At 38.2% G+C, this 13,495-nt stretch overlaps 1 protein-coding gene across 1 annotated transcript in view; it reads right to left on the bottom strand.

The window, feature by feature from the left end:
• The window catches only part of LOC117993091 (hexokinase type 2-like), a 57,476-nt gene extending 45,024 nt beyond the window's left edge, over positions 1–12,452 (bottom strand). Inside the window, exon 1 of the mRNA XM_034980822.2 lies at positions 12,229–12,452. The gene's annotated coding sequence lies outside the window, so the exon portion shown is untranslated. The remainder of the gene's footprint in view (positions 1–12,228) is intronic.
• Positions 12,453–13,495: the final 1,043 nt, after the last annotated feature.

Below are 13,495 nucleotides of genomic sequence, written 5' to 3'. Positions count from 1 at the left end.
AGGTAGGGAATCAGTTTCTCCACTATTTATCCGATGGGGCTTGCAAGGTTAAGATTTACACTTCTCTGTATACTGACAATTTCATTTCTTATTTCAGATCTAAACCTAAGTCAGAGATCGAATTATTCGTGCATTATTTATACCCGAGAAACAACGATATGATAAAATTATGTGTTAGTAGGCTATATAAAGAAATACAACAATCCAGACCCTGTTATACATAACATTGCCACAGTCATTGCCGCTTCATTTAATAACACCTTCGTAACTCTCTTTTGTTATTAGAGACACATGTTTTAAAGTTTCCTTTACTCGTACATAAAAATTGAACTTCGTAACTTAGTATTTCTTTCTAATTTCTATTATTACAGCAGATAGTATCATCTATTAAGTTGGTAAGCCAATCCAATAATAACAACAGTAAATATGATGTACTTGGTAGTTAACCTGTTGTTCAGTGTGTGTTTTTCCGAGGTAGTAAGTACCTAAAGGCTTTGATTTATGAAAGCAGATTGTACAACAAGGGCACCAAACAAGCCACTTGAGCCGAGTTATAAACACTGATTTTCACTTCGATTGCGAGGAAATGTAACAATATAATATTACTATAAGTACATATCTATAGATTGACCGAAAAGAGTAGGGATTAAATGAGGGTGCTGTAATGAGTTTGTAGGTAGGTATAGGTCGCAACCTCAATACAAGTGCAAAAGTTCACTGGCACCATAGAAATTACATAAATTCTTTCTCATCCATATGTCATTCAGAGAGACTGTTGTTTACCTCTAAATACCTTGTGTATAACAGCATGAAACGCACTTTAGTCCTCTTATAGCCTGCGTAAAATAGAACCTTACGAGCATGAGAAGTGGAAACGTGTTTTTATTTTATTATTATTTTTATTTTCCAAATTCTAAAAATCACGAATGCATGTCATCTATTAGTATAAGAGGATGTCAGCTACTAGTGACTTTATATGAATGTGATAGCTCACATAATTTTACCTTTTTTAATTATAAAACTCTAAGAACATTTGAAAGAACCACTGTTATGCTGATAAATAAATATTTTAATTCAAGTCCATTTATTTATTTTCATCTGATCTGATCAGTTAAATTCACTTTAGGTTAATATAATAATGATTCAATTCATTTTCCTTTCATAACCTCACCTCTCCTTAAATGGTGGTTGCAGCAAATGTAATTTATAATTTCCACAAGGGTGAGCAAACGGAACAAAAGTACATACTAGCACTTAATATAAATTTTATTGGTATAAGAATCAAATAAAATTCCAACATCCACATGGCTACTTTCGTGAGCATGAGTGTTGTATGTCTTTCTGTTTCTGGTATGTACATAGTTAGATTAATTCAAACCTGATATTTCATACCCCATACTTACTAGGTATTCAAAGTAATCTAATAACTCTAATTTGGTCGAATAAGTAAACCTACAGATTCAAAATAGGTTCAATGTTACCTACTTTATCTAGTGGACCAATTAATTATTTATTAGCTGATCCACCCCAGGTCTCATTTTCCAAAATCTTTTCTTTATGTCCAGTAGTAGCTTAGTAGAGAACTCAAATCATATTTGATTATGCAGGGCCTGCGGGTTGATCTATGTCTGTCAGTACATAATACAGACTATTCAGTCGGTAGATAGGTATTCAATGGGTGCATCTGGCAATCGACTCTATTAGTCTCCCTATCACTGTCTATCATTCTCACAACCATACCATGCCTACCATAGACCCAAATCCAAAAATCTTACATTAAATGGTAGGTAATGAAAACACATGCACCTGACACATATTTCAGGCATTCTATCCTTAAATTGTACTAAAATATTACTATGTGTATAGTTAAGTATGTAATTATTTAATTAAAGAAGAATAACTACTCATATTGAGACTATTCAATTCAAAGTTTTAAGACTTTATTTTAGTTACTAGGTAAACTAGATTTGCCTCAATTAACCATAGTAGTATTCAGATGTTTCTTACCTTCTTATTACTGTATTACATAACAATACCTTGAGGTTACAGCCTCCATCATAATGAGGCAGGCCGGGATGGCTTTTTTTTTTTTTTTGTATCATTACAACAGGCCTCACACCAAGAGTTACTGTGTTCTTATCCGATCCATGCAGGTACATGACTGCTTCCAATCACAACTTGAAGGTTATGTGCACTTCTCCACCACAGATGCAGGCCAAAACCACTTGTTCATCTCACATTCGTCGACCTCATCGTCAAGTCGGGGTCACAGGGTCGTGGACATCATCAGAAAAGTTGTCAAAACATGAAAAAAATGGTAACAGTTGAATAATCTCGGAAATATTTCATTTAAGTGACACCAGTATCAAGTACATACCTACTTGATTATATCAGACCCCTGTATATAACCCAAATTTTGCACTAAAACCATTGATTGACCCATTGATGTAGATATGACCGTTGTTATTGTAAGATTATTATTTCTATTTTTAACTAAAGCACATGTACATATTTCTTTTTTTAAAATGATTGTTGAATGATTTAAATTAAGACTTGAATAAAATTATATTGTTAACATTACTTCCTAGATAGATAAAGTTAAGTAGATATTCATTCTAAATTTTCACATTTTATTATGCTATGATAATGTACTATAGGTAATAATTTGCACACTCAGTTATTGGTTGAATGTGTTAGATCAAAACAGATTTAAGACCAAATTGTACCACATTCTAGCAAATAAACTCTATTTTTTATATTTCTACACTAGCTCATGTATCAAGTACTTACCTACATAATAATCTAATTGTTTTCTTGATTCTACTTTAATATAGGTAGGTGCCTATTTGGTTTAAAGTATTTCATATCACTTATTACCTTATTTCGATTTTAAAATACAAGGTGTTAGTACTACGGTGCGTTGCATCCAGTCTTGAAATTAATACTTATAACTTCATAGATCAAATCTTGGGCTAGGTATGTCCCTACATAATAATCCATTAAAGCGGTCAGAACAAAACTATAATCCCTTACTTTGAACTCTCAAATAAGTCATAATGCTGATATCTACTTACTATTAATAATTATAGCCTTCACTTACTCTGTTCTAAAAGTATCAATTGGTAATATTGTAACTTATCAAATACCTACTTAGGTATTTTGATGCAGTAATCTAACATTAGGCACTCTTAATATTCACCCATGCTTTAATGAACATCCACTGTAAGAAGGTAAGTACACAGATTCACCGTTTCAATACAACCTATGGATGCATTGGACCCATCGACCTACGTACTTCTGCTTGTTCCAGACAGTGCAAGGTGCTTTCCTCAAACCAATCTCTTGAGTAGTTGCGTTGGAGACAAGCCCTCCAACTCGATACAGGTCTACTCAAGTACTCCCAAAGTAATAGTGTAGCACCATTGCAGTTTGTATTATATTTCATATTCACTTTGTTATTCGTTCAGGTAGGTTTCTTCATATATTTTCCGATATAAGTACCTAATAAATATGTTGCTATGCGTCTTGTACAGGCACTTTTAACATCTTCCAGGATAGACCCGCATTTTTGGGCATGAATCACATCCAATCTTCTGATATAAACAACTTAACCTCCAATCCGGGTTTATTAGTCTTGGGATGACCCTAATATGAATCAAACGCAGTTCCGATATCCACAGTCTTATATTCAGGTACACTAGTAACATCCACTTAGTTTATATCTAGCTTAATTAATCACCTAGTACTTATATCTCGCTTAATTACTTTTATATCGTCCATCTTTTTTTCTCGCTGCGTCCGTCCGACGCCGCTACCACTGTCACACCTCCACTCACGGGTGACAGATGGCAGGTTTTCTGTGTTGCCTACAGAAAGATTTCCACGCACAGCTTCGAGTCGGAGCTGCAAATCGCTTGGTGCTACGATTCAATATTCTATTTGTAACACATCGCATAATTGACGAAAACAGCTCGTCAAGTGCGTATCAGAACACGCAGTGGTTAGGGTTCCTTAGCCATCATAAAAGCTTTAGCGATCATTATTTCTAATGGTACTTTTTCCAATTAATATTTTCACCATGAAAAATAATATCTACTTCTATAACACTGCCCTAACTACATTGTATGCGATTTGCGCATTACGAGTTACGACTCGCCTCAGTAAATCAACTGCTACCTAAGTATATCATCCTTAATGCACTCGGTAAATTACTGCAAACTGCAAGTCCGAGTGTTTACCGTGTCGGGCGTGCGTCGTGTCGCATCTACTGTACACAGTCGTGTCGTGACGCAAACACAGCACGCCTCCGCCGCCACGCCACGCCACGCCACGCCTCGCTCGACGCAAATATACTATCATTTCTCTTTATTATTAGCACACCTCTTTTCACTAGTATTTTTAGAGCGTTTCACTTCTGAGATTATTCAAATAGCGAACTCGTCCGCGTGTATTTAGGTAGAGGTCGCTGGCGGCGGCTCGTACGGGCAGCAGTGGTGGAGAATTCATAGCCACGACCACTCTGGGAAGAGTGAACGATTGAGAAGAAGAAGTAGCTATTTAGATTTTAAACATCCCGTAGGGATTGCTGAAGTAAGGGTCCAGACCAAGTGGTATGACCTGAGGTCAGGTATCAGTATAGGTAGGTAGAAAAGATCCAGAATGTTTAAAATATACCAACTGTGGCAAATAAATGATACGTCGTCGTTAGAATTTAGATTCGTCTTGATGCCGCGATGCCGTTGCCTAAAATTCTTAAAAAATCTAAATTTAGATGAAAAGTATCTCAACCGGCTTTGTTGGTCTCTCTACTACTCTACTGTAAGAAGTCTTCAATAAGAAGTATTCGTTGTTAAAAGTTTATTTGCCCAAATGAGCGATATTACAAACAGATAACAGATTAATTACAATACCAACTTGCAAAGAAACTGGTTTGGGCTTATCAAGTTGAGCGTGTTTTGTGTTTTCACCAATTGGAACATATTTGACATTTGAAAGGCATTTTCATTAATATGCAAAGTAGGTATTTAAGTTTCATATCGACAAGTTATATGGACTAACCGCCGTATTCAGAGTCGCTAATCGTTACTTAAGATTGAGTTTAAACAAGACAGATTTATGTGAGAGATATAGCTCTGTTTCGTTTTAACTAAACTTAAGTAACGATTAAGCGACTCTGAGTACGGCAGTAAGAGAGAGAATGCCAGACCTTCGTTATTTTATAAAACCTGAAAGTTTGTCTGCGTATTGTCCCCAACACAGGGAGAAACGATCAGCGACTATGAAGTTTAGATCATGGCGGCTTTGGGAGATAACAGGTAACAAAGGTGAAAAAAATCTTACGTCAAAGTATAAAGTCATTTTTTTATATATTTTCTTCAGAATAGTACCTATTAGAAATTACGTCATTCATTACCATAATTATACTGACTCAGTGTTATCGTAGCAGCCCCCTGCCCCCTGCCCCCTGCCAGACTCCGTTACACTTTTACATCTGGCACGCGCTACTCTCTCTCTCTCTCGCTATCGGCTCTACTACTCGTACCTATAAGATCATTATTATATTATTACGATTAAGTATTTTGTTATTTAAAATATAAGTAAGTAACTCCAAAAATGAAACACCGCGAGTTTCCTGTTAGCGCAAATCACGCTCTATGCACATTAAGTAACTTGTGTTGCGCTGTTATGTTACGAACATTAACTTAAATACAGTCCAATTAACTTAAATGGGAATATCGCGTCGATACATCGTCACTCGACAGATAGTTCACATCATGAACCCATCGCCGACTCATTACTGAGCACGGATCTCCTCTCAGAATTAGAAGGGTTTGGCCACAGATTAGAGAAGTCATTTATCTATGTCCACCACGCTGACCAGATGCGGATTGGTAGACTTTACACACCGCCGAGAACACTGGAGAATTCTCGGGCATGCAAGTTTCCTCACGATGTATTCCTTCACCGACATATGAATCCGTTGGCAGGATATTCGTCGTCAGGATAATTATGTGATTACCTAATTTTTTTAGACTCCATGTAAATAATATAATGTACCATATTGGAGCAAAATAAATGATTATGATTACCGTTCAAACAAGTAGGTAATGCCCGCGACTTCGTCCGCGTGGGATACACAAATTTCAAACCCCTATTTTTAGTCCCTCTAAGTCTACGGGTTCAATTTTCAAAAATCCTTTAAGCGGATATATACGTCATAATAGCTATCTGCATCCCTTGCAGCTCGATCCATCCAGCGTTGATAGATGTCAGTCAGTCAGCTTTTCTTTTTATATATTTCAGTGATATGATTACCTACTATAATATATACTATAATAAAGTCTATGATATATTTAGATTTACTTAATTGCTTAAAACGCACATAACTCCGAAAAGTTAAAGGTGCGCCCGGGAGCGAACCTCCGACCTGCCGAATAGGAGGCGGACGTCTTAACCACTAGGCTATCATGGCTCTTTAGTTAAATAAGTATAAATATGTGTAAATAAAAACTAGAGTCTATGAAATCAACGTGTTATTGTAACGACTTTACGACAGCGCATGCGATACAGTCGACTGGGACGGTCTGCAGCGTGCAGCGTGCAGCGTGCAGCGTGCAGCGTGCAGCGTGCAGCGTGCAGCATCCCGTGAGAGGATGCAGTACACACGTCGCCGGATGCAAGCGATCGCGCACCCCGTCTCCCCCACCTCCCCTGCTGACAACTCAGTTATATTTGTTCTGACAGGATGTCTTACTGATAGTCACTTGAAACTAAAGCGAACTCACATCCTTAGGTGTGTACCTATTTATTTTTTCCGTGGAAGCACAACATCATCTAAATCGGAATAATCTAAAGATTATGTAAGTATAGGTATAAAAGTAAAAGCTGACTGGCATCTATCAACGGCAACGCACACCTCAAACTGCTGGACGGATCGGGCTCAAAAGCATGCAGATGGCTATGACGTGATCTCCTAAGAAAGAGTTTTTGAAAATTCAACTTCTAATTTTACTGTAGACCACGCGGACGAAGCCGCGGGCATAAGCTAGTCTCCTCCTACATATATTAAAACTTAAAAGATAGATAGAAAACTTCATTGCATACAAAACATGAAATAAACAAGACAAAAATAAAGAACGACCTTTTTTATTTTTGACGACCTCCCTTTCGCAGTGGTACCTAAGCGCTGTAGCTTTATTAGTGGGAGGTCCCGGGTTCGATTCCTGGCAGGGGGAACTTGAATTTTATAATTTCTAAATACCTGTTCTGGTCTGGCTAGTTACCACCCTACCGGCAAAGCCGTGCCACCAAGCGATTTAGCGTTCCGATACGATGCCGTGTAGAAACCAAAGGGACATGGGTTTAATACAAACTGCCATATCCCTTCCAGGTTAGCCCGCTTCCAACTTAGACTGCATCATCACTTACCACCAGGTGAGATTGTACTCAAGGGCTAACTTGTACTTATCTGAATGTAAAAAAAAGCTAAAAACAATTTTATCCAAAGGCGGCCTTATTGCTCAGATAGTTACTGTCTCACAGTGTCTGACCGATAGGTAGGTTTAGTATATCTTAGTTCAGATTAGGATGTTAAGAGTTATAAACCTTAGGTATGTGGATAATGTTAGATATCATATCATAATCAGCAAGAACGCGCCGAATGCCACCAACAATTTATTGCACTGCAGATATTATAAATTGTGAAGGTAGGTAGGTATGATTAGTGACTGCAGACATCATGTCCTGAAAGATGCCTAATTACCCACATTCTGGTAAGTAATAAGTTAACTGTGGAACCAACTCCCTTCGGCGGTGTTCCCATTAGATTACACCATGGGGTTATTCAAGGGGCGGATCAACAGATTCCTGATTGGCCGGCAACACAACGCAATGGTGGTTCCTCTCGTACTGCGTCTGCAAATGTTCATGGCGGCGGTAATCACTTAACATCAGGTTAAGTGCCTGCTCGTTTGCTCGTTATTCTTTTTAGGGTTCCGTACCTCAAAGGAAAAACGGAACCCTTATAGGATCACTTTGTTGTCTGTCTGTCTGTCTGTCTGTCTGTCAAGAAACCTACACGGTACTTCCCGTTGACCTAGAATCATGAAATTTGGCAGGTAGGTAGGTCTTATAACTGACATTTGGGGAAAAATCTCCACCTGTACCTTCTAAAACAGATTATTTTTATTTATTTTCACGCATCATAGTTTTTGAATTATCGTGCAAAATGTCGAAAAAATACGACTGTAGTACGGAACCCTCATTGCGCGAGCCTGACTCGCACTTGGCCGGTTTTTATTTTAACTTTATTTTGATCACTACAAAGTAGCTACCTAAGTCAAAATATATTTCGAGGCCTTGCTGAAACATGTCCGCGAATATGTTATCTCCTTTCGTTACATTATCTGGAGGCTTACCGAGATAAATACGCGATAATTACCTTGTAAATTGTAGACTGTAGAGAAAGACGCGTAACAATCAGATAGCTATGCGTCGAACTTAGGGCATCTATACATTTCTTTTTATTCGATGACAATGTGAGGTCTTGACTGCGATCTCACCTAGTGGTGAATGACAATGCAGTGGCTGAGACCTATAGAGCGCTCTGTGACTTAGCTCAGAGTTAAAACGAGACAGAGTTATGTAAGAGATATAAAATTGTCTTCGGTCTGAGCAAAGTCAAAGTGCGCTCTATTATAGATCTCACCTTACATAATATAGAAGTGGGCTAACTTGGAAGGGGTACCTGTGGCAGTTTTATTGAACCTGTACCCATGGCCGTGACCGTGGCCAGGTTTTCCTGCACTAAGTAGAGTATGGATTAGACTCTTCAGATTTTAATATTAATTTGATAGTCGGGTAAGACGGCCTAACGCGCTTTTCGAGGAACGGAAAATGATACAATGACTAACTTACCTGTGAGTGCAGTTCGACTTAAGTAATTCGATTATACGAAGGGTTCGTCCGAAGAGATTAATATCAGATATGATTCAACATCTCATCTAGACAAGCACTCGTCTCCACAGGCGACTGGTGTGTTCGTGTTATCATGAGACGAGGGCCTATGTTTACACGAATTTCTACTTCGCGATAACATTCGCGACCTGTTCACACTATCAGTCAGTTGTGTGAGTGTGGACACATGATGCGAGTCACGTGTGATAGCGACACTATCTTAAAAAAAAACCGATTTAAACCGATTCTCGCCACCAAAAATTTTTTGAGGAATTTGCAATTTCATTCAACAGCAGCTTTCAAAACAGTTTCATATTTAGTACTCTGGATTATTAAGCTTAAGGTAGTTTTTGTGGAATTCATTGTTTTTGGTATTTTGGTAGAAAATCGTTCAAAAATGAAGAAGAAATCCTCCCTAAATCATCTCTACTTACTTAACTAATGGATTTCCCCTAGTTGACAGAATTGGTCCTAATGCAATGACCCCAAAAATAGCCCTTTCAAAAAATTCACAGAATTTACCCTGCATATTATATACACAGTAACTAAAGTATATACTATACACATATTTCATAGCTAGGTAACATGTTGCAACAAGAAGGTAGAGTAGGTACCTACTAATACTATTATATATTCTGTGGTACTAGGTAGGTAGTTAGGTACGTAAGTAGCATCAATTTATCAAATAGCTGCGACAATAGGAATCACGCGAGCGAGATCTACGTCTTTCATTAACTGTTACTAGCCAAAGAGCTAGTGCAAATATCTGTAGACACATCGCAAAGTTACATCGCTAAGCTCTACTTAGATACTTATAATAAGTATTATAAAAAAGTGTATCTATCTGTCTGCTAGCTTTTCACGGCCAGTCCGTTTAGCCGACGTTCGATACATAATATAATATAGCTTGCATTATTCTATATCTAGGCAATTATTTAGTTCCGGAAAATCAAAGAATTCCTTTTAAATCCTGACACGCGGACGAAGTCGTGGGCATCAGCTAGTTAGGTTTATAAATGCACCTAAATATTAATGATCTCCTATCCGTATAACCGTCGAAATCCAACGCGGCTCTTGGTTTACAATTTATACTTGTACCATATCTTATTTGATCCGTCCTGCGTTGAGCGCGAGCGAAGGTAAACAGTGCACAGATTGCCGTGAGGGAAGCTGTGTTGTTCCCTTCGCATGTAGCTATACGTGCATATACGTGCAGGGGGCAGCACAGGGGTCACCGCTGCGCCTCAATATATTGATGTTTTTACTTACAACGATTTGCGTCTAATACTCAAGTCAACGTATGCTCATAAATGTTTAATGTAAACGCACGATCGATAGCCACTATACAAGTTACAACTGGCAGCAGTTACTTATGCGAGTGTTTCGAAAACAGACTCTTCACCACAACAAAAACCGAATTTTTTGATAATAATTAACGATCTTTGACTGCCAACTACCATGTAAAAATATCGAAATTATTTTTAAGCTGGTAACACTTAAATCAAGAAGCGGCAGGTGGCAAGTGGCAACCCCCACTAGTCTAGAGTCTAATTAAAAGTTTCAATAGCATAAAGTGAAGCAATTCTTCTAAGATGGGGATTTAAAACTTACTAATAAAAAATGAAAAAACTAACACCCCCGCCCCGGGCCCCCCGCCCCGGCCATGAACGCATAGCATCATCGGCTGGAAGATTTGCTTCTGCCAGGTGTTCCACAGGTGTTGACACTACACGCTTGTTTTTGCTTTGTTTACTCTAAGATTAAGTACCTATGTATAATTTACACAAGTACATATTATAATCAGCCAATTCAAAGGTTTGAATGAGACGGTAAATGGGTGTATTAGGTGCAATTTACCTAATCGTAGAGATTGTGTAGAAGCTCTGCCCCCCGCGGACGCCTCATCAAATATTAGCTAATAATACTTATATACCTAATCGTTCTCATCGCAAGTCGGAATGCTGTCCGTGTCGCCATTACAACGTTATTAATGCTAATTTATTGCTTTTTTGCTGCTTGCGTTTAGTTTACTTATGCCGAGTGTGTGGTGGCGGCGCTCCACTAATGCGAGTGGAATTCATACGATAGCTAACTCGCACTTTCAATTCAAATACTTAATATCTAGTCTCTGATCATTTTCTTCGTATTTAGTTGCAGTCATGCTATCTAAATATTCCTGGGCTGAGATTTATGGAGCCTACTTTCACTTTTACTCAAAAAAAGACAGATTTCGTTTCTTTTCAAACAGTGTCTAAGTCTAACCAAAATCAAAGTTCGCTCCGCTATAGGTGGATCTCAGCCTTAGATCTAAAGTTACTTGATACTGTTCTTAGTAACTCATTTTAATCTGGAGGCTCTAATAATAATAATAATAATAATAATAACTACCGATAACCGAATGAACTTGATACAAAGGAATCAAATTGACGTAGAGTTGTGGCGGATCCAGATTTGGAACCGACTGGTAAAGCAAAGCCATTATTACCATCAGATTGAATTAAGTATAAAAGAAATACTTAGGAATATTTAGCTATCTATTAATATTTTTTTCGGTTTGAGTTTCCCCTTAATTTAATGAACCAACATTTTTAGAGACATTTTTAATTTTCGAAAATGCTCAGCGGTTTTCCAAAATAACAAACTTTCAGGAAAATTAATTCTGAACTGCTGATTTTTTATAAGTATTTTTAAATGAAAGTATTTAAGTTTTTAGTAACAATTAGTAAGTAAGTATTAAAAAGAAAAAGATAAGTGGACAATGGGGCCAATTCTCTTGTACACAATCTCTAAACTAAAATAAATTAATAGGTTTAAATCAAGTGCTATCCTTTTCCGCGAGCGAAATTATGAAAGGGATAGCAATAGATTTAGACGTGAGATTTTAGTTTAGTTTAGAGATTGTGTACAACGGAATTAGCCACAATGTGGCTAATTCCATTGTACTCAATCTCTAAACTAAACTAAAATGGCACGTCTAAATCTATTGCCATCCCTTTCATAATGTTGCTTACAAAAAAGGATGGCACTATTTTTAGACCTGTTAATTTAGTTTAGTTTAGAGATTGTGTACAAAAGAATCGGCCCCAATGAAACACCTAGTTAGGTATCTCTTAAATAAGAGATCTCTATAAGTCAATCTTGGCAGTTGGCATCGGTATAGAGATCTCTTAAATGAGTCTTACCTGTCAATTTTCAGCGAGTTTAATTTATTCGATTGTTGAACCATTTTTTTCAGTTTTCAGTCGAAATAAACGAAAATAAAAATGTACTCACATGGGTCCAAATGGCAAATGTTGGCACAACGAATCGAAATAGACGACAGAAGGCCGGCGAAAATATTTTTACGAAACTATTATTGAAACCGAGATGCGTGCTATTTTCACTGCGGTTACGCGATTACTGAAAAGTGAAAACTTGCAGAGTTGTGTAGTTGTGTACTGTGTAGTGTGTACTGTGTAGTGTGTAGTGTGTACAGCCAGAACCGGCCGCGCTCGCACCGATACTGCCTGTTGATACCCCTTGACATCCAACTGTGTTGGCCCAAAGGTTGGCCAAACATAGCCAAGGGCCAATGCTCACATGCCTGATAAACAAAGTTGGGCGAAACTCTGTGATAAGCCAATGTCCGGAGGCCGGGCGCCACACCCATGATTGCCTCCGTGTTGCAATCGTTCTGTCGCGGTACTACAGAATAATTGCCTGATAGCCCAGAGGTTACGACGTCCGCCTCCTATTCGGGAGGTCGGGGATTCGATCCCGGGCAAGGACCTCTAACTTTTCGGAATTATGTGGGTTTTAAGAAATTAATACTCGCTTTAACGGTGAAGGAAAACATCTGAGGAGACCTGCATGTCGTTCTCCGTAATGTTCTCAAAGGTGTGTGAAGTCTGCCAATTCATACTTGGCCAGCGTGGTGGACTAAGGCCAAACCCTTCTCCCACTAAGAGGACACACCCGTACCTACTCTGTAGTGAGCCGACTATGGGTTGATCATAATACCTAGTGATGATGATGATGATGACTACAGTACAATACACGTAGTATATATACACTATAGGTAACTAAGTATGTCGTGAACATTCAGAGAGAATCATCTACAGTAATAGCATGAGAAAGCAATTCGCGGTTGTTTTCGTCACTTTTCAGTTTAGGTATTCAATACCCGCCCCGGGCCCCGGCTTCGCATGGGTGCAACGTAGATACTAATGTGGGGTCATTGAGTTGTCATTGCCTCGGAAACTCTCAAATGAGAGGAATTTTTTCCGACCTAATTCACATTATTTCAATTTCTCTAGGGATCTCTAATTTTTTGAGAATTAAACTATAGCTGCTATAAACCTTCCTCTTGAATCACTCTATCTATTGGTGCAAACCGCGTTAAAATCCGTTGCGTAGTTTAAAAGATCTACGCGTTCATACATACATACAGACGCGGGAAGCGACTTTATTTTATACTATGTAAAGATAAAGAAGTCGAAAGTGTGCGAGTCGGACGCACACGAAGAGCTCCGTATCACGTAGACCACAACAACTGTATCAC

Source organism: Maniola hyperantus, chromosome 23, assembly GCF_902806685.2.
Source record: "Maniola hyperantus chromosome 23, iAphHyp1.2, whole genome shotgun sequence".
NCBI lineage: Eukaryota > Metazoa > Arthropoda > Insecta > Lepidoptera > Nymphalidae > Maniola > Maniola hyperantus.
Note: the sequence above shows the minus strand (reverse complement) of the source record. Positions and strands in the feature narration are given on the sequence as shown.